The 21,175-nt window shown below is 39.4% G+C and overlaps 1 protein-coding gene across 1 annotated transcript in view; it reads right to left on the bottom strand.

Annotated features, from left to right (window-relative positions):
* The window catches only part of LOC308665629 (cadherin-19-like), an 89,782-nt gene extending 69,134 nt beyond the window's left edge, over positions 1–20,648 (bottom strand). Inside the window, exon 1 of the mRNA XM_081323707.1 lies at positions 19,923–20,648. The gene's annotated coding sequence lies outside the window, so the exon portion shown is untranslated. The remainder of the gene's footprint in view (positions 1–19,922) is intronic.
* Positions 20,649–21,175: the final 527 nt, after the last annotated feature.

Raw genomic sequence — 21,175 nt, 5'->3', positions numbered from 1 at the left:
CTGCAAAGCCTCCAAACCATCATCAGCCGGTTCGTCTCCCTCCTCCCCCTCATCTGAGTCATCCGATACATCGGAGCCGGCTGTCGGACCCACAGGCTGGCCCTGAGTCACAACAATCAGAATACAGTGTCACCAAAAGCACACATGAAATTTCTGGTTCTAGTGCTCAAAGAAACTTTCCAATAGTTGTAAAATTATTCTGTTGGAAAGACAGAAAACACGTTCCTACATCTCTAAAATAATTTGCTACTATATCTCAGCTGCTCTGTGGCTTCACAGATAGTTTCTTATCCTAATTACGTACAAATAAATGGGAAAAAACGCACAGCAATTTCCTAAAAGCCGAGCTTCATGCATTTAAAGATATAACCTAGAAATTGTAGATGGGACAAGCAAAAACTGAGATAAAAGTGTCTTTTAATATTTAATTATTGGCTTGATGCATTATTTCCCCATAGGTCTAAATCTTCTTGTCCTATTCAGCCAATTTCAGTCATCATGGTCACAAGCAATTTTGGTAAATTCTCATAATATGGCCTATTATAAAATCTATGTATAGATTTTATGCATGTTTTAGAATTTATCTGGATTAAGAAAATAGCAGAGTAATGTTTTTAGATATCGGATACCAAAATGAAACTTCTCTGAACTCCAAGCACATTAGAAAACAAAAAAAACAAAAAAAACCCAAAAACATCCTAGATAGCAACTGGCTAGCTATGTAATTTTATTTCATTTGCTTTACCATTTTAACTTTTGCTCTTTAGAACCAGGTTTAACATCTTATTCTCAACAATCTTGTAGGGATAATTTAGTAAAGACCACGATTTGCCAAACTTGTCCCTGCACCTCTGGTGCTGTTGTGCACATCCTTTATGTGATATTTCACATGATTTATAACGACAGGAAGAATGTCCTCTTTCTTTCATTATTAGATATTCCAGCAAAGCTTGATGAATTTTATGGTAATATTCTTTTATCAACACAAAAACTTTTATTAGACATAATTTCATAAACTTTTGCATAGCAGCTGTCATTAACCATAAACAAATGACCTTGAATTTTACTGAAGCATATACACATATGTGTTTCTTTACATTTTTTTAAAAATGTCATTTTATTTTTGATTGCTTATGATTGATTCTGATGACAGAATGGATGGATGGATGGATTGGGTGATGGGAAGGGATGCAGATAATTTACTTCCTTCAGGAATCTTTGTGATCAGTGCCATAATCGCCACCTCATCAACAACTTTTCCAAGAAAATGAAGGTTAGCAATAGGGTAGAAGATGGCTGGAATGAAAGATATCTTTTTCAAAAAAGAGTTGACCTCAATCTCTCTCAAAAAAAGCTTTTACTACCTTCAGATCTATCCATTCACACTCCCTGTAGTTGCCTGAAGGAGTAGGAGAACCACAGATCAGCCCACAAGTGACTGAGTATCTTTATTCACTTCATCAAGGTCAGATAACATTACCAGAGGCAACTCCATTATCACATTAAATTTATCCAACTGGTATCTAAATGAACAGGAAACTTTTTATATGCAAACAACTTCACAAACATGTCATAACAGCTCATCCGAACATTATCCTTCGTACTGCTACTGAAAAGGAAATGAGTTATTCTTTAAAAAGCTATATCAGCATTGTTAGTTGAATCTAGATTCCCCTTTAACTTTGCTTGTCAGAACGTGGCAAACAGTGATCACATGACCCCAGGACTCTGCAAATTTTCATCAATACAAGTCAGTTGCCAACTGTGATCATCTGACCATGGGAATGCTACAATGGTTGTAAGGGTGAAAAATGGTCATACGTCACTTTTTTCAGTGCTGTTGTAAGTCACGAACTACTTCTGCTTTAGGATAAGCAACTGAAAAAAAAGCATTCAGGAGCAATTTTATTCAATTCTCTGCCTGCTTCTGAATTTCATAGGATGGAAGCTGTCTGCTAGCACTGCCTTCCAGGTCACTAGAAAAGCCTCCAAACACAGTCAGGAAATTACCTGGACCCATCATTTGCTTCTAATGAACCATTCAAGTAGGTCTGGAAGTTGAGTCATGTCAACCGGAGTTCTTTTATTTTTGGTTTAAAACATTTTGCTGCTTATCCAAATAGCTTCTTCAGTCTGAGCAAGTTGATTAGGGTCTTCTAATTTAATTTCATCACCTAATCCTAATAGGCTTGTTAGGCTCCTTAGGGTCATTAAGTGTAACCTTCCTGGTGGACATTTGAAGTGGTCTTGATCTTTCTGGGGACTGATGCAAGAGCACCATTAAAAAAAATGGGGGACAGGTTGTGTCTGAGGCCTCTACCTCTATTGAGAGAAAGATTTTCCTCTTTAACATAAATAGATTCTTCTCTCAAACCATCTATCTTCTCTGTCCAAAATGTAAACATTATGATCCTTAAAAGAGTGTCCTTTTTCTTCTAAGTGAAGGTATACTGCTGATTCTGGTCTTACGGTGTTGCTGATTCTGGTCTTGTGGTGTTGCTTCTTCTGAGTTGGACCATTCTCTGATGTAAAGGCTGCTTGATTTTAGGATTTAAGAACAACAGCACACACATACATTGTCAACAGCTTCCAAAACAGATATTCCTAGCCCAAAGCCTTCAAGAAGAGCTATTTTTAAAAAATCTCTGATGCAAGGCTATCAGCTTGACTATAAAGGGTTAAAAATAACATAAGCATAGTAAAAGGATTGATGGTAATTAACTTAGTAAATATGTGAATCTAGGCAATAATATGTTAATATAATAGTACACTCACTACATTTCCTAACTAAATAATTCCTGCAATACAGCTGAAGTTTTTAAGCTGGACAAATTTTTATACCAAGCTAATGATTAGGAATTTTCTTAATGTCAATTATAATTGCCTTAGTTCCAAATCAAAGCATTTTGACCTCAGGAAGTTTTAACAACACAGACCTCTCCCAAGTGCTAATGCAGTTATTAAATACTGGAAAAAAGCCAAAATTCAATTGTATCTTGGTACTACTTCATCGTTATTCATGATTTAATCAGGACACTGAATATGGTTTATATCCTTATTCAGATTTACTTACACATGCATTATATGCATGCTATTAAAATTGCTTCCCACCATGAACATATTCAACTAAGATTATTCAGAAGTACACAGTGTTGCTGTCTGAATGTTTTTTCTATCATTTCACATTATAAATAAGGAATTGCTCCATTTATATTTATTTAAAACATGGAGAGATTGAAAGAAATTGGGATCAGATCAGATTTAATGAAAATATTTTTGTATTCAATAAAAAAAACATTCTAATCTTTTCCTGAATTCAATTTATTGGCAAGAAACAAATGCAAGGAAGCTTAGAGAGAGGGAGATAGGCAGGAACTGGAAAGTTCTTGTAGTATGACATCGTTATAGTTATTCATAAAATGTAATATGATGAAGACTGAAAGTGGACACTTGGTGAAAGGTTTGGGAATGGTTAGCATCTGGAGAAGAAGCCATCTGAAGCTGCTATTGCCAGGTCTAGCCACTTTTACTAATTACTTCAAAAATACAATCTTCATTTGAAAAAGGAATGCAGTATTTTCATTTTGTCAGAAATGGGAGTGTGTAAATCTCTATAAAGTTGAGGCTATTTTAATGTGATTCAACTAATATTATATTTCGTAATACAAATCAAGATTGATGGAAGGATCAATTTAGATATCTGACACCATAATACATGGACAGAACCATCATATCACTCATACCAGATGCATGACAATAATGACCTTTTGCCAGATGTTATGGCACTAGATCAAAAACTCAGTGAACAAATTATGAATTAAGATGAGATCACTTATGACCAATCCCTACTCTGAGATCCAATCTATTTTCAGAAAAGAAAGTCCTTTGGGAACAGAGAACTAGAAGGACTTAATTTGATGATTTTTTAAAAAATAAAACCTCTTGCCTCTTGTATTTAAATTGGAGTATAAGCTATTATTATTCTAGTGTAGCTGAGTCAGAAACTAACAGTAAGCTGAATGAGTAAAAACCCTGTTTACGAAACAGCTGTACACATGCCTATTTATGGCTATTTACATATCAGTTCAATTGAATTCAGAGGATTTACTTCCATGTAAGGATGTTTAGATAGGATTAGTGTTTTGAGATATTTTGTCTAAACATCAATTAAAATACAATTAAAATATCCATGGGATTATGAATATGGATATAAACTATATTTTTGCCTACCTTTAAAAAAAACAACAACTTCAACATATTTCACTCTAGTCAGCTCGTTCATTAATTTCCAGTCAAGCATTACTCAGTTACTTAATAGCCAAAAGGATTACAGTTTATTGTATAGTTTTGTTTCCAACATTATTGTTTTTTTTATTGAAAAGTTTTAACATACAGTTTATCTTTAACAGTCCCCCCTCCCCCTCCCCCCTCCCTCCCTCCCTACCCCTCCCCCCTCCCCCCCCGACTTCCCAGAGCTAAATACAAGGTATAGAAAAAAAAAGCAATCATAAACAACCATATGCTAACAACCATAAACTCTAAAATCCATCACTCTCTAGCTTATACAGGATAATACAAACCTTAATGATATTAAATATATATAGAAAAGAAAAAAGAAAAAAAAAGGAAATAAAGAAAGAAAAAGCGAAGGAAGACTTATTCAAATGCTACATGAAACTTCTTAACCCTATATTTGTTCTGGATGTACTCAACCCATTTTCTCCATTCCATAATATAACGTTCTTGCGAGTGATCTTTCAAGTAAGCCGAAATCTTTGCCATCTCTGCCAGGTCGGAAACCTTTAAAGTCCATTCTTCTATAGTCGGCAATTCCTCTTTCTTCCAATATTGACCTATTAAAAGTCTTGCTGCCGTGATTAAATTCAACATCAGCTTAGTGTCCACAACCGTAGCCTCTGTAATTATTCCCAACAAGAAGAGTTGCGGACAAAACTTTATCCTTTGCTTGAAAATCTTCTGCATATGCCACCAAATTTTTATCCAGAAGGCCTTAACCTTTTTACAAGTCCACCATACATGAAAATATGTTGCATCTTCATCACCACACCTCCAACATTTTGGTTGATAATTCGGATACATGCTTGCAAGCTTTTTAGGATCTAAATGCCATCTATAGAACATTTTATAAAAGTTCTCTCTTAGGTTTTGAGCTTGTGTAAATTTTACATTCCTCACCCAGGGTGTTGTGTATTACTAATTGTTATTTACTTTAGTTAAACAGAAGTTACAGAACTGAGGTAAAACCGCGGCAGCTTTTGACAGCTGTCAAAAGCTGCCGGACGAAACCGCGCAAGCGCCAACCACTGACAGTTCAACACGCGCTACAGATGACAGCTCCGAGCTGTCAAAACCGGACGAACCCGATTGGCGGCGACCACGGCGCGGGAGCAGACTCACCCCTGATTGGTCAATCCGCCGGCAGCTGTCAGTATAAATAGATGTCATGTTCCCTTGTTCCTTGCCTGGTTCAGAATAAAAAGTTAAACTGTTAACTTGCTGTCTCGCCTGCTTCTTAGTTAAAGCACTGGCGACGAAGGTGGGATGCTGCTTGCTTAGCTGAAGTCACTACCTAAGGGGAGAAGAGATTTTTCCCCTTAGCCGAGCTGGTCACTTGCTGAAGTCACTGGAAGTCAAACTTCCATTCAACGCAAGCAGCGACACCCACCATTACAGACAGCATGACGAACCACGGCCACATTCGAGAATTCGATACCCGCCACCCAGAAGGCTGGGAATCGCATCTGGGCCAGGTAGAAGGGTACCTGGTAGTAAAGAAGATCACAGATGACCGGGCCAAGGCAGCCGCCCTCCTCTGGCTCAGCGGCCCCGCTGTTTATGATGCCGCTGTGGGGATCTTCACCCCGGAGCCGGTCGCCACCATCTCCTATGCAGACCTCACTGAGGGGCTGAGTAAATACTTCATGCCCCTCAAGTCAGAACTCTACTGGAGAGTGAACTTCGCTCGGAAACTCCAGCTTCCTGACGAGCCAGCAAATGACTTCATAACCAGGGTCAGGCATGCCGCACGTCGGTGCCGGTTCCCGGATTTGGAAGACCGAATCCGGGACCAGATTGTCATAGGGCTTAAGGACGAACGGCTGAGGAAGAAGCTGATCGCCAAGCCTGAAATGACAATGACCGATGTGGCTAGAGAAGTCATCGCATACGAAGACTGCCACGGAGACGACCGACGGGTACCGGACAGCGGACCACGGGGGTCCGTGCACCAGGAAGACGGCAGGTTCAGCGGTTCTGAGGACGACGACGGCCCCACAGATATAGACGCGGTGCAACGGCGGTTTGAGAAACTGAGGATGCAACGCAACTACAGGGGGGGCCCTGCCAACAATCAGAGGGGGGCCAACTTCCCGACAAACAGGGCGAAGTGTGCCAGCTGCGGCGGAAGCCACCCTAGGGCAACGTGCCGGTTCCGCAGTGCCAAATGCCACGGGTGCGGGAAGACAGGCCACCTCAAAGCAGTGTGCCGCAGCCGGAGCCGGGAAAACCTGCACGATCTGGAGGTGACAGCCGAAGGTATGGCCCCATATACACGCAGAGCTAGGCACAGCCCCGGGACCCCAGTGTCCAACGTAAGGGGGAGGGCGGAGAAACATACAGTCCACAGCATTCTTAAGCCCAAAATCAAGGTGGACGTACGGATTCAGGGAATTCCCTGTGAGATGGAGGTGGACTCTGGGTCCTCCGTCTCACTAATCTCTTGGCAAACGTACAGGGACATTTGTAACCGTAGTAAGGAAGGACCCGCCCTTAGACCCACTAAACTCCGCCTAGCCGACTTCCAGAAAACGCCCATTAAACTCCGGGGAAAAGCTTCCGTCTCCGTAGAGTTCAAAAAATTTAAAGGATCCCTTCCTATTTGGGTGACCCAAGAAAACAGAATAAGCCTGCTAGGATTAGACTGGTTTGAGGCACTAGGAATAGCGTTGACAGGTGTCAACGCCATTCAGCTGTCAAAATTGGAATCCGTCTGCCGTCAATTCGCGGACGTTTTTGACAGCTCACTAGGGAAATACACGGGACCGCCCGTATCACTTAAACTGAACCCAAATGTGATGCCTGTCAGAATCAAGGCCAGAAGGGTTCCCTTCGCTTTGAGGGAAAAAATAGAAGCGGAGCTCGACAGATTAACAAACTTAGGGGTCCTCGAACCGGTAGAAGGGGCCGAGTGGGAGACACCCATAGTGACCCCAGTTAAACCAAACGGCCAAATAAGATTATGCGCCGATTATAAAGCGACCCTCAACCTCGCTTTAAACGCACATGCCTACCCGGTCCCGGCTGTCAAAGACATCCTCGCGGCCATTAAGTCAGGCGCCATATTTGCCAAATTAGACTTGGCGCAGGCGTATTTACAGTTGCCTGTCACCCCTGACACTGCTTTGGCTCAAACAATAGTCACCCACAAGGGAGCATTCAAAATTAACCGCCTTCAATTTGGCATCTCTGCAGCCCCGGGAATCTTCCAGGAAATCATGGAGAAAACACTTAAGGGAATCCCCGGGGTCTGCCCATATTTTGATGACGTCCTAATTGCAGGGGAATCAGAAAATGACCTGGCTGACAAACTAACTAAGGTACTCCTAAGGTTCAGGAAGGCTGGTCTCAAATTAAAAAAAGACAAATGCTCCATCGGGGTGCCCTCAACAGAGTTCTTAGGGTTTAAAATAGACGCTAAGGGAATTCACCCCACTGACACAAAAATTAAAGCTATCAAAACAGCACCGACCCCCAAAAACAAACAAGAACTTCAGGCTTTCTTAGGGTTAGTCAACTTTTACCACACCTTCCTTCCGCATAAAGCCTCCATTGCAGAACCCTTACATAGATTACTAGACAAGGGCAAACCCTGGACGTGGACCCCTGAGCATGATAAGAGTTTTAACTCCCTAAAAAACTTACTCTCCAGCAGCACAACCGTAGCCCTTTTTAACGAACAGCTGCCCTTATGTCTCGCCTGTGATGCCTCCCCGTACGGCATCGGAGCGGTCCTAAGCCATTTAACTACAGAAGGAATACAGACCCCTATAGCGTTCTATTCGAGAACGTTGTCAAAACCTGAGCGGAATTACGCTCAAATCGATAAAGAGGCTCTAGCTATAGTGGCCAGCGTAAAAAAATTTCATGATTACCTGTATGGTCGCCCATTTACTATTTATACTGACCATAAGCCCCTATTAGGACTCTTTACAGTAAACAGGCTAACACCACAAATATTATCTCCCCGCATCCTGAGATGGTCTACATTTCTATCAGCCTATTCATACAAACTAGAATACAGGCCAGGGAAAACCATGGGCCATGCAGACGGCCTGAGCAGACTGCCGCAGCCAATTGTTGACCCAGACCCAGCACCAGCTGGAAGGATACTGGCTATCTCAGAACTGCCAGAATGCCCCTTAACTGTCAAAGATATCTCCGCAGCTACCGCGGGAGACAAAATCCTAGGCAGAGTCCTAGGCTATGTCACAACGGGCTGGCAATATGCACCCCAGGAACCACAATTCCAACCTTACTTCTTAAAACAAAAGGAATTATCCACCCATCAGGGATGTCTTTTATGGGGCTGCAGAGTAATCATCCCTGACAAACACAGGCTTAAGGTGCTAGATAGCCTCCACGAAGGGCACCCGGGCACCGTCAAAATGAAGGCTCTGGCCAGGAGCTATGTGTGGTGGCCAGGTATAGACAAACACATTGAGGCACACGTAGCTGGCTGCTATTCCTGCCAGCTAGCTAGAGCAGCTCAGCCACAGGCGCCCGTACATAGATGGGAAACGACAAAGTCACCTTGGTCCCGCATTCATATAGATTATGCAGGTCCGTTCCAGGGACAATCGTTCCTAATTGTCGTAGACAGCTTTTCAAAATGGCTTGAAGTGGCGCCGGTAGCCAATACAACCTCCTCGGCCACTATACAAGTTTTAAGGGGATTATTCGCCACACACGGCCTCCCTGATGTTATAGTTTCCGATAACGGGCCCCAATTTACCTCCTACGAATTCCAGAGTTTCACAACGGCGAACTCTATTAGGCACACCACCTCGGCTCCCTTTCACCCATCCTCGAACGGCTTGGCAGAGGTGATGGTAAAATCAACCAAGGAGGCCCTGCGCAAGATCATCTCCGGCAACTGGCACCAACGACTGGCACAATTTCTTCTCTCCCAACACACCACGCCTTGCACAACTACCGGAAAGTCCCCAGCAGAGCTTCGCTGGGGCAAAAGATTGACCACCAGACTGGACCGTCTCCACCCAGACAGATCCCCTCCAGACCCAGACCTACCCCTCCATCATAGAACTCTCACCACTGGGCAAGCTGTCTGGGCGAGAAACTACGGGGGAGGAAACAAATGGACACAAGGGGTGGTCATCGAACAAACAGGCCCTTTGTCTTACATCATTGACATCGGACAAAATATACACATCCGCAGACACATAGACCAACTACGCCAACGCAGTCCTCAAACTATAGGGGGAAGGGGTGACGACGAAATACCGACAGAAGCACCGGCGCAAAGACTGGCACGACAGGACTTCCCTGATCGGAGCATACCAGTTCAACACCCCACTCCAATTTACGCAGATCCTGCAGAGCCAAACCCCCCACCCCCGGAACCGACCCAAGAGGCGCCAAGAGAACCAGAACATACTACCGAGGCTACCCCCCGGCGCTCCGAGAGATTAAAGAAACCTCCCACATACCTGAAAGACTATGAATGGGGAAAACCAAAGAAGAAACAGTTGGGGTAAAATCAACTCAATCAGAGGGAGGGGGAAGGGGTGTTGTGTATTACTAATTGTTATTTACTTTAGTTAAACAGAAGTTACAGAACTGAGGTAAAACCGCGGCAGCTTTTGACAGCTGTCAAAAGCTGCCGGACGAAACCGCGCAAGCGCCAACCACTGACAGTTCAACACGCGCTACAGATGACAGCTCCGAGCTGTCAAAACCGGACGAACCCGATTGGCGGCGACCACGGCGCGGGAGCAGACTCACCCCTGATTGGTCAATCCGCCGGCAGCTGTCAGTATAAATAGATGTCATGTTCCCTTGTTCCTTGCCTGGTTCAGAATAAAAAGTTAAACTGTTAACTTGCTGTCTCGCCTGCTTCTTAGTTAAAGCACAGATCTTTTCCCACGTGTCCATTGTGATAACTTCTTGGATATTTTGGGCCCATTTTATCATGCAGTCTTTAACAAGTTCTGTTTCTGAGTCAATTTCTATCAATGCAAGATATATCCGTTTAATATGTGCTGGACCCTGATTTCTGATTTGCTTTATCAGATTTTCATCAGTCATTGTAAAACCATTTTTCTGATCTTCTTTCCACCTGGCCCGTAGCTGAGTATATTGAAACCAATTCTGAACAATCTTCTCATCTCGCAAGAGACTATATGGTTTCAAACACCAGACATTTCTTTCCAAGTTTAGAATCTCCTTGTACGTAGTCACATCATGTTTGAAACCAGCATGTATATTTTCTATTGCGTGTTTTGGAATTGCCCACAATGGTATCTTGCAGTCTAGCTTATGTCTGTACTTCTTCCAAACTCTCAGCAATGCCTGTCTTAAAATATGCACTCTAAACACATTATCTACCTTCTTATCATACAACAAATATGCATGCCAACCAAACAACAAGTCGTGGCCCTCAAGATTTAATAATCTGTCTTGTGTCAAATTCATCCAATCACTTATACCTACTAATGCAGCAGCTTCATAATATAATTTAAGATTAGGCATTTTAAGACCACCTCTTTCACGAGTATCCTGCATAATCTTAAGTTTGACTCGTGGTCTTTTCCCTGCCCAAACAAATTTATTGATACCTCTCTGCCATTCCTCCAAGTTAGAATCTTTCTTAAGAATCGGTATCATTTGAAATAAAAACAAAAATTTAGGCAGGACATTCATTTTCACTGCTGCAATTCTTCCCAGTAAAGACAATTGCAATTTTTCCCAACTCTCCATTTCTTTTTGAATTTTTCCCCATAATTTTTCATAATTATTTTTATATAATTTTGTATTCGAGGGCGACAAAAGCACCCCCAAATATTTGACCCTTTTGACAATCTCAAATCCAGTTAACCCTTCTAGAAGGGCCTTTTGCGATGCTGTCATGTTTTTGGCCAAGATTTTAGTTTTTTGTACATTAACTTTAAATCCAGAAACCTTCCCATATTGCATTATTATCTCCATCAGGTCCACAACAGAGCTCTCCGGCTGGGTCACTGTAACAACCAGATCATCTGCAAACGCTCTCAATCTATAATCCTGATCTCTAATCCGTATACCCTTAATTCTTTCCGAATTTCGTATTTTTACCAATAATATCTCCAGCGTTAACACAAATAATAAAGGCGATAGCGGGCACCCTTGCCTTGTACCCTTCTCAATACTACATACTTCTGACAAACTATTGTTAACTATTATTCGAGCTGTTTGTTTTTGATATAATGCCCTAATTGGTTGCAAAAATTTATCCCCAAAGTTCATTTTATCTAAAACTTTCATCAAAAATTGCCAATTCAATTGATCAAAAGCTTTTTCAGCATCTAAGAAAATTAGCGCCGCAGGGATCTCGTTGTTCCTTTCCAAAAATTCCAACACATCAACTATATGCCTCACGTTATTTTTCATTTGCCTACCACTAATAAACCCAGTTTGATCCCCATGAATCACCCGTTGCAGAACCCTCATCAGTCTATTAGCCAGCACCTTAGCAAATATCTTGTAGTCTGTATTTAATAGTGATATCGGTCTATAGTTTTTTACTTGAGTAGCATCTTGGTCTTCCTTCGGGATCAGAGAGATAAAAGCCATTCTCCAAGATGGAGGCACCTTTCCCCCTCTCTGGATTGTCTGAAACAATTGCTTTAATGGTTTAACCATCTCTAATTGTAAATTTTTGTAGTAAGCCGCAGTCAAACCATCTGTACCTGGCGCTTTGTCGACCTTCAACTCCTTAATTGCTGTAAATATTTCTTCTTCTGTAATCAATTGATTAATCTCCTCTTTTTGTACTTGCGTAAGAACCGGGATGCTAGCATTCTCCAAATACTCATCAATATCTTTTTCATTAATCTTCTCCTTAGCATATAATTTAGAATAAAAATCCACAAAGGCTTCCTTAATAAAATCCTGTTGAAACACTACCTTCCCCTTATGTTCAATTTTGTCTATGTTAGAAGCCCTCTGCTTTTTCCTTAGTCTATAAGCCAGCCATCTACCTGGCTTATTAGCATTGCAAAAAGTATTATGCCTGGCAAACCTCAAGTTAGTTGCCACTTGATCAGCCATTAATTTATCAATTTGTCCTCTTAATAGCTTGATAGCCTCCTTAGTCTTCGCATCCAATGGATTCAAAATCAAGGCCTTCTCTTTTTCCTTAATTTCATTCTCCAATTCTTTCCTTCTAGCTTCCAAAGTACGTCTGTGTTTATTATTCATGTATATCAGCACCCCTCTCATATATGCCTTGCTAGCATCCCAAACCATGTCCATAGACGTATCCTTATTCATATTAATTTCAAAAAAATCCTTCATCCGTTGTTTACATTCTTCCACATTTTTCTGATTTCTAAACAAGTTCTCATTTACGCGCCACGAGCGCCTATCTCTATTGTCCTTATTGATCTCTAACCATACTGGACTATGGTCAGAAATAGCTCTTGCACAGATCTTTACCTTCTTAATCCTAGAAAAAAAGTCATTAGTCAGCAAAATGAAGTCAATCCTAGAAAAAGATTGTCTATCAGAAAAAAAAGTATAATCCTTTTCATGCAGGTGTGTGTCACGCCAAATGTCTCGCAATTCCAAATCGTCCTTCATTTCAAAAAAAGACTTAGGCAATCTGGCATGGCACGGAATACGCTTAAAAAAACCAGCCTTATCCATCTGTACGTCCAAAACGCCATTCCAATCCCCCATAAAAATAAACGATTTGTAATCCAACTGAGTAAGCTTTGTATGAAGTGAGCTAAAAAAGTCAGCCTGTTGTTGTTGTTGATTAGGAGCATACAGTCCAACTAAAAGCGTTTTTTTACCTTCTAACAACAAATCTATCATTACGTATCTTCCATACTTATCTGCTTCAATTAAGTCCGCTGTTATAGCACTTTTAACATAAACAACCACTCCATTTTTCTTATTCATTGCAGAGGCAGCAAATTGCGTACCCAATCTTGAATTCAGTAAAAACCTTTGGTCCATAGCCCTAATATGCGTTTCTTGCAAACATATAACATCAGTCTTAAATTGTTTTAAGTATTGAAAAACTTTCTTCCTCTTCTGAGGCGAATTTAGTCCATTAACATTCCAAGTTAAGAATTTAGTCGCCATTCTTGTCACCCCGAAGCTTCTGGAGCACCTCTCCAATGGCCCTATCTTCTTTGGGCCGCGCTCCTCCCACTGCCTCGCTGTAAGTACGCTTTGAAAGTTCCATAAACTTCTGCTGGTCTTGTTCTTTTATTTGTTTTGCTCTTTTTAAAGCAGCACGCGTCACCCTTAGCTCTCCAGCATCAGCCAACAAAGTTGTAAATTGATCCCTTCCAGCACCATCCTCCTCTGTCTGACCATCTTCAGCCTCATGAGGTTTTTCTTCACCAGATCCCTTTGCCGCTTCCAAAAGTGATAGTGGGGTTGCTTTTAAAACATTGTTGTAGAAATCACGCGCCTGTGCCACAGTAACCAGGCGGTATCTTTTACCTTCATACATCGCCACCAGCCCAACTGGAATCTCCCATCTGAACCTTATATCACGTTGCTTAAGTTCCTGCACAATAAATGCAAAGTCCTTTCTTCTCCTTAAAATCTTTGGAGGGATTTCCTTTAGGACCAAAACTTCTTGGTCAGCAACCACTACTTTAGTATCGTAGGCAGCTTGAATAACTTCATCTCTGATTTCTCTCTTTGTAAAGTAAACCACCACATCTCTAGGTAGCTTCCTCTGTCTGGCAATCCATGAGTTAACACGAAAAACTTTATCCATACATCCCTTTATTTCAGATGCTGGCTGACCCAATACTGCTTCCAGGGCTTCAGAAATCAGCTGCTTTTAATCTTCTTTAATATTTTCTTTTAAGCCTCTGATTCTAACAGCATACTGCATCTGATGAAACTGAACAAGGCTTAACTCTCTGTCCATTTTGTCTCTTAAGTCTTCATTCTCCAATACCTTTACTTCTAGTACAGCATTTTTTTGAGTCAAATCTTCCACTTTTTCTTCCAGACCTTGCACACATTCAGCCACACTTTCCACTGTAGACAAAATGTCTACCCTCATCGCACTAAATTTCTCTTCCATCCTCTCTTCTATTCTCTCCTCAATTTTTGCCAATTTATCACCCAATGTTACTAAAATTACCTGGGCATGTTTTTTAAGGGCATCTTGTAAATCCTTCGATGTCAATGCAGCAGGAGGAAGCAAGGTTTGCAACGATGTCTGTTGCACCGGAGAAGTTCCAGCACTCCGAAGAGTTTTTGAGGGAGGTTTAGCCGCCATCTTTTACTTTCACTTGTGACGCACTTTCACTTTAAGTTTAAAAAGTCCATTAAGCTCGAGAGTAAAAATAAAGATCCTGTTCACCTTTTCCTCTTGTACCGCTCTGCCTGCTCCTTTTATTCCAGGGTCTTTCCTTTTGGCAGGGGTGGTCGTAAACGCCTGGCTCTGCTCCAAGAAATCCGGAGCAGAGACGCTGACCAGCTGGGAGCAACCCAGGCTACGGGGGAGTTCGATCCTTCAGCCGCCCAAGCTTTAAACTCAGGCGGCCCCGGAGAACTCGACCCCTACCTGGGGCCTCACCCCCTCCTCTTCTCCCGAAGAGGGGGCTTCAAATTCACCCGAACAGCTGATCGGCGCTGTTTCGGGTGAAATCTACACAGCTGAGCCGCGGGCAGCCCGAAAAGGCTGTCTCCGGCGCTCCGCCGCCACCGGAAGTCGTTTCCAACATTATTGTTAAATTCCCTTCCCCAATACAGTAATTTTTAAAAGGATTTGATCCCAACAGATCCATATGTATAGTATGTAAGATTATAGAATTATTATATCCTAAAGAGATTTCAGACTTCAAAAGGGTTAACATTATGATTTGTTTTTGTTTTTGTTTTGGTTGGCTCACATATTGTTCATGTTTGACAAACTATCAATAAATATGTCAAAACAGACAATTATAAGATTGTTTATGGCTATTATTATTTTCTTCTGACAGGTTGGAAAATGCTAGTGTGCTTTTTCACTTGTTATTGCTTTATGCTTAATAATTAACCATTTTTTCCCCCAAGAATATCCAACCAGAAGATATGCTCACTTTTGAGAATTGTGAGAAATTGCTGGAAAGCAAAGATAGGACAAGGATACAATGGGATAGCTTCCATTTACTTTTAATGCTAAAGAGATGTGGCACTTCTCTCAGCTTCAGTTTGCAAATATCAGTTTAAGAGACCAAATAAACAAGTAAGTGTACGACAGAGTGGAAAATCTGTTGAAAACCACATCAGTGCACCATGAAATCTGCCATTTTTAAAAGTATTTTATGCTCTTATGTTGAAACGAACAGGATGCAGTGTAGTCTGTATAATGCTGGTTGAAAGAAAAGGATCAGAACAAACAGAAATGATGCATTTTCTCTTCATTCACTAGTGACTATCCTTGGGCATAACTTGTGGGGATGCAAAAAGCGGAAACAGATTTAGAAGAGCAAGTAATCTCTTTGATGAAGAATAAATGGAAATAAGCATTATTGTCTGGAAAGAGAAGGCAGAAAGGGAAAGATCTCTAAAGTATAGTGCAGGCTGTTGACTAAGAAAGGCAGGTTTATTCCCCTTCAGAATAAGCAGACAAAGAAAAAGAATGAATTGTCATTGCCAAAGAGATTAAAAGGAAGAATGATGTTCCTCTTCGATGAACATTAATAGATCTAAATAAAAGAGCCTCAAAGAACTAAGTACATGGAAATGGTAGTAGAACTGACCTACTTTTACTTACTTTTTTCAAATGAGTGGTAAGCTCCATTGGCGAAGTTGTAGTGGGTGCAGAGTGCATGAAGCCAGATTATGACTAGACTTCTGGATCATAAGCTAGCTATTTCACACCTGCTAGAGTGGCTGCCTGTTTGTTTGAAGCTGTTGGTCTTAATACTTACAGCCTTTCATCATTTGGGATGAAGGACCACTTCAGTTCATTTCAGCATCCTCAAGCATTATGATCAAGCTCTGATCAGAGATTTATTAAAGGTAATTGTTAAATTGGCAGGCATAGGAAAAGTAACTTTTCAGTGATTACTCCATATTTATGGGAAGGAAGAATAGTGATGAGCAGTGATATATATTTTTTTAATTAAAATGCACCTTCAACTGAAAGAATAATGTTAGATGTCTACTCACTAAATTTACAGAAGAGTTTATATTTATGTTCTTTCTACATATTGTTGAGAAACTTTGTATTATTTGTATTATTTTAAAGAGAACCCTTTCATCTGCTGTTGATGCCCACATCACCATTACTCAGAGTGTAGAATTCATGTAGGTTAGCCTTTGTAATCTTTGTAAATAAAGTGTGTGCTCTTTTGGTTATGGTGAATTAAATAAAGTCTTTCACTCTGACACTCTGAATAAGTCAGTGAACCAGTTTGTTTCTAGGACATGTTGCCCTTGGGGCTCTGGCCAAAATACTATGATGAATCTCTTCATCTACATTTGGTATAAGTAAGCAAGCATGTTATTAAGAAATAAAACAACTTTGCCTGTTTTTTTCTCCTTTCAAAAAGCACTTTTTTCCCCTATATATATTTTCTTCTTCTTTTTGTGCCATATCCGTTATCGGACATTGGCGATCCTGTTTTTATTAGCAGCCACACGAAAAAGTGCTGCTGAGTTTTGTCCAAATGAGTCCCTTAGATTTTGAACCCATGATGTTCTTCTTCTGCCTGGACATCATTTGCCTTCAATTTTCCCTGGAGGATTAAATGGAATATTCCATATTTTTCTGAGTGTCGCATCACATGTTCAAAATATTCTAACTTTCATTTTTAAATTGTTTTGATGATTTCCCTTAGCTTTCCCAGGCAGCTTATCACCTCCTCATTTCTGATCTTGTCAACCCAGCTTATATGTAACAGCCGCCTGTAAATCCACATTTCAAATGCTTCTAGTCTCTTCAGGTGGCCTTCTGTCAGAGACCAACTGTCTACTCCATAAAGCAGGATAGAAAAAATATAACATTTCACAAGCCTGATTTTCAATCTTAGGCTTATCTCATGACTGTAGAAGATCTTTTTTATTTTGAAGAATGTTGTTTGAGCTTTCTCTATCCTTGTCTTTACTACAGTGGTCATGTCCCAACTTTCATGTAAATTAGAAACAAGTTGTGTGATCCTTTCAAATTTTCCTAATGGCATTTCTTCCAAATTTATTGGTGGTAAATTAACAGTTTCTTTGCTGATGACCATGATCTTGGTTTCTGAGGTGTTAAGCTTCAAGCCGTATTTTTCAGATATTTCTGTGACTCTGTTGATGAGGAGCTGAAGGTCTTCATGCTTACTGGCAAGCAGAACTGTATCATCAGCCAAAATTCTGCTACTGTAACCTTACAGCAAAAGTACTTTTTACATTTATGGTTTTGGTTTTATGGTCTCAACTACCTTGAAGGTTGACACATACCTACACTACAAGTTTCCCTGGCACTTCTTCGTTATGGTAATCCAAAGCACTGCCCTCAATTTTCTGGGATCTACATAAGAAAAAAAGACACCTACTGCATCACATTAATGTCTAACTAATCCAGGGTTTTGATTCATGAAATATCAAAGCAGATGCATCCTAGAAATGTGTAGTAAAGCAAAAGATCATAGCAACAAGCAGTTATAGGATGCTGTCATTGATTCTGGTGTTATTTAAACCAGGAAGATTTACAGTCAAACAACCCCATCCTTCATGAATATATTTACTGTCTAAATTGGTGACCGTTTTATTCCTCATATGGGTAATTGGGTAAATCATCACTTAATGTGTAATAACCAAGTGGTAAATAAGCATTTGGGAAGTTAGATATGTGTCATCAAATGAGGAGAAAGCAAACTGTTCACTCATGTGTGAAATATCTTTCAACGATGAGCACAACAGACTCATTATGAGGGTAGATCTTTCCTTGCTTGGTCTCAGAATTTATAAAAGCATTTATCAAGTATTGTACATGCTACTTCAACTAAATACATATAATACTTTTTACAATAAATAAGGCATAACAAATGATAATAAATAATAACAGTCTGTCTCTTTGTGTGCTGTGTGTGTGTGTGTGCGCGCGACAGGAAAAACAGTTTATTTTAACTGCTCAAGGTCTGATTCTAATGCTTTATACTACTTCAGAAACAAATTTCTATTTTCCATTTATTCCCTCCCCCTCAAAAAAAAATAAATCAGACAAATATCCTGTAAGAAGGAAATCATAAAACATACCATTGGTGCCCTCAGATTTAATTTTATAATCATATAAACTGGATAAATACAAAAATGATAGACTCCAGACACCTTTTCTTAAAACAATAAAATATTTTCCAGCTAAATTATTTAGGATTGGACATTGGATGAATTTTCAAAAATATTAAACCCTGAAGTTAAGTTTTGCCATTGCAATTACCAACAAAAGAAAAATAAGGTTGTTCCACATGTGTTACAACACTGTTTTATCATTAAAGATAAATGTATGTGCTTGAAATGTATGGTGTATTAGATTAGAAAAAATATATTTGAAGAAAACAGATTGACTCTTCTGTAGATTACTTGTTCTATTTGTCACATACACAGTGAAACATACTTCTGTTTGTTTGTTTACTGCACACAGTGATCAGAATTGTACAGTGTGGTACTGTCATACCTGACACGAAAACAATGAGTCTGTGTAACCAATTTTTTTCCAATTATAGCTTTGTTGTCAATGAACGGCTTACAAGTTTTAGAGGCAATTGCACTGAGAATATATTACACTTTGTTTGTGAAGCAAAATTCTATGGACATCTACTTTGAAGATATTTCCACTCAAAATAGTTTGCTGCATAATATTACAGGCTGGGTAACTTACAGAATTGTGTTTTGGATGTAACCCAAACTAGATTTTTATTCAAAAAGTATACGCAGTGAAAACAAGGGCAACTGGTTTAGTTTATATTTATATCTGTTATGCATTTTCAGTCATACTGCATACATATTGAGAATTGTTGTTTGACCTCCTTCAAGCCAAAATATGATTTTATGAATAAATTCAAAACGATTGCTCCTTTAATTCTGATACTCTTAATTAACATTTGTTCTGTTATACTTAAAAAAAATGACACAAGTAAAGGTGGAATTCCTTATCTTTAGTAAATTAGTATTGTAATTTCACAATTAAGTTCTCAAATAATTATGTTGTATGGGTTTGCAATGAGAGCTGTGAAATTGACTTTTAGAATTTACATAACCAAATTGGATCACATTGGTACATCTAGCAGAATTATGTATTCATCATCCCATCATCCACCATGGAGTTATATACATAAATAGATAACCGATAATCTCTACCAAACATGGTACTTATGGAAAACAAACTTATTTCTGAGTTTCTTACAAGGAAGGTAAAATACAATGTTTTGTACCTTGAAAGTGGCATTAAAACACAACAATAATAACGCATTTATATTCTAAGCCAAAATACATTTCTTGGATTTTAAAATCACATTCTAAATAATTACATATCACTTGTAAGCAAGCATGATTTAGAAACGAGTTGGCCTTTCTGGAAATCTCATTCAAAGCTGGCTGAATTTTGTTTTTTTTTGTTTTTTTAATTAAAGGCATGAACATTATTATTTGCTGTAGAAAAATAAATAAATAAATCTTACCTGTGGCACCAAACCCTCTAGCTTTAGAAGAAATGAATACAAAAATTGCTAATAAATATCTGATAAAAGAGAAAGAAAAGTCCTTCTGAGTTCAGAGCTTTTGAGAGCTTTGACAAGCGACAATTTCCTGCCAGTAAAAGGCATTTATGTTTTTGGGCTTGAAAACTCACAGTATGTCACTGCTTACTGCTTTCTATTTTGGGTGTTCCTCATAAAACACTGACTTCTTTGTGTAAAACATCATAATGCTTCTCTGATGTTCAAGTTGAACCCATAGTAAAAAATACAGCAAGATAGTGTTTGTGAAGAAAACACAAAAAAGAATCTTTCTTTCTTTCTTTCTTTCTTTCTTTCTTTCTTTCTTTCTTTCTTTCTTTCTTTCTTTCTTTCTTTCTTTCTTTCTTTCTTTCTTTCTTTCTTTCTCTTTCTTTCTTTCTTTCTTTCTTTCTTTCTTTCACTTAGTGGGGAAAAGGATTTAATTTCAAGTACATGAGTGGTAAGAATGTAATTCATTTTTCATATGATTGTTTATATATGAGTTGGACACAGACTTCATTTATAGATTAGTGATGAAAACAAATAATCAACTTAGATCAATGAGATGAAATAAGGGAATGACTCATCTCACATTAATCAAATCAAACCTTTATTACACTCAAGACCAGCATATTCTGAAGTTAAATATATCTACTTGAACATAAGAACATATGAAATTCATTCATTTAGCTGTCAATGTGATAAATGTTATCTTCCACTATTTCCATTCTTGTCAATGGAAATAATGTTGAAGAAAGAGTGGTGGATAGTATTTATCATTCTACATTATCCTGCATGGATTTCTCCCACAGCAAGTTGTTCCATGGTGAGTTGGCTGCAGCCAGCTGTTTCATGGCGAGTTGGACATGGCAAGATGGCCACAGTGGGTTGGCTGTAGCATGATGAGAAAGCTCTGTCAAGTTGTCCATGGCAAGTTGTCCCCTTTTGTTTTGAGAAGGTCTTAAAGGTTTACTTATGTGCCCAGATCTGAGAATACAAAGGATCCCATTTCCTAGTGTACTGTATATAAAACATGTTTTAACTGGTTTTATGATTGTTTATTGCCCATGGACACTTGTTTGAAATGAGTCACTGTACGCAATCTGGATAAATAAACATAGTGGCTCTAATTCTGATCTCTTAAATAGATGGTTGGTAATTCAAAACCCAACAGAAACATTTTTAATTACTTTTTTCAAAAAATTTCTTGAGCATTC

Source organism: Vipera berus, assembly GCF_964194415.1.
Source record: "Vipera berus genome assembly, chromosome: 3".
NCBI classification, from domain to species: domain Eukaryota; kingdom Metazoa; phylum Chordata; class Lepidosauria; order Squamata; family Viperidae; genus Vipera; species Vipera berus.
Note: the sequence above shows the minus strand (reverse complement) of the source record. Positions and strands in the feature narration are given on the sequence as shown.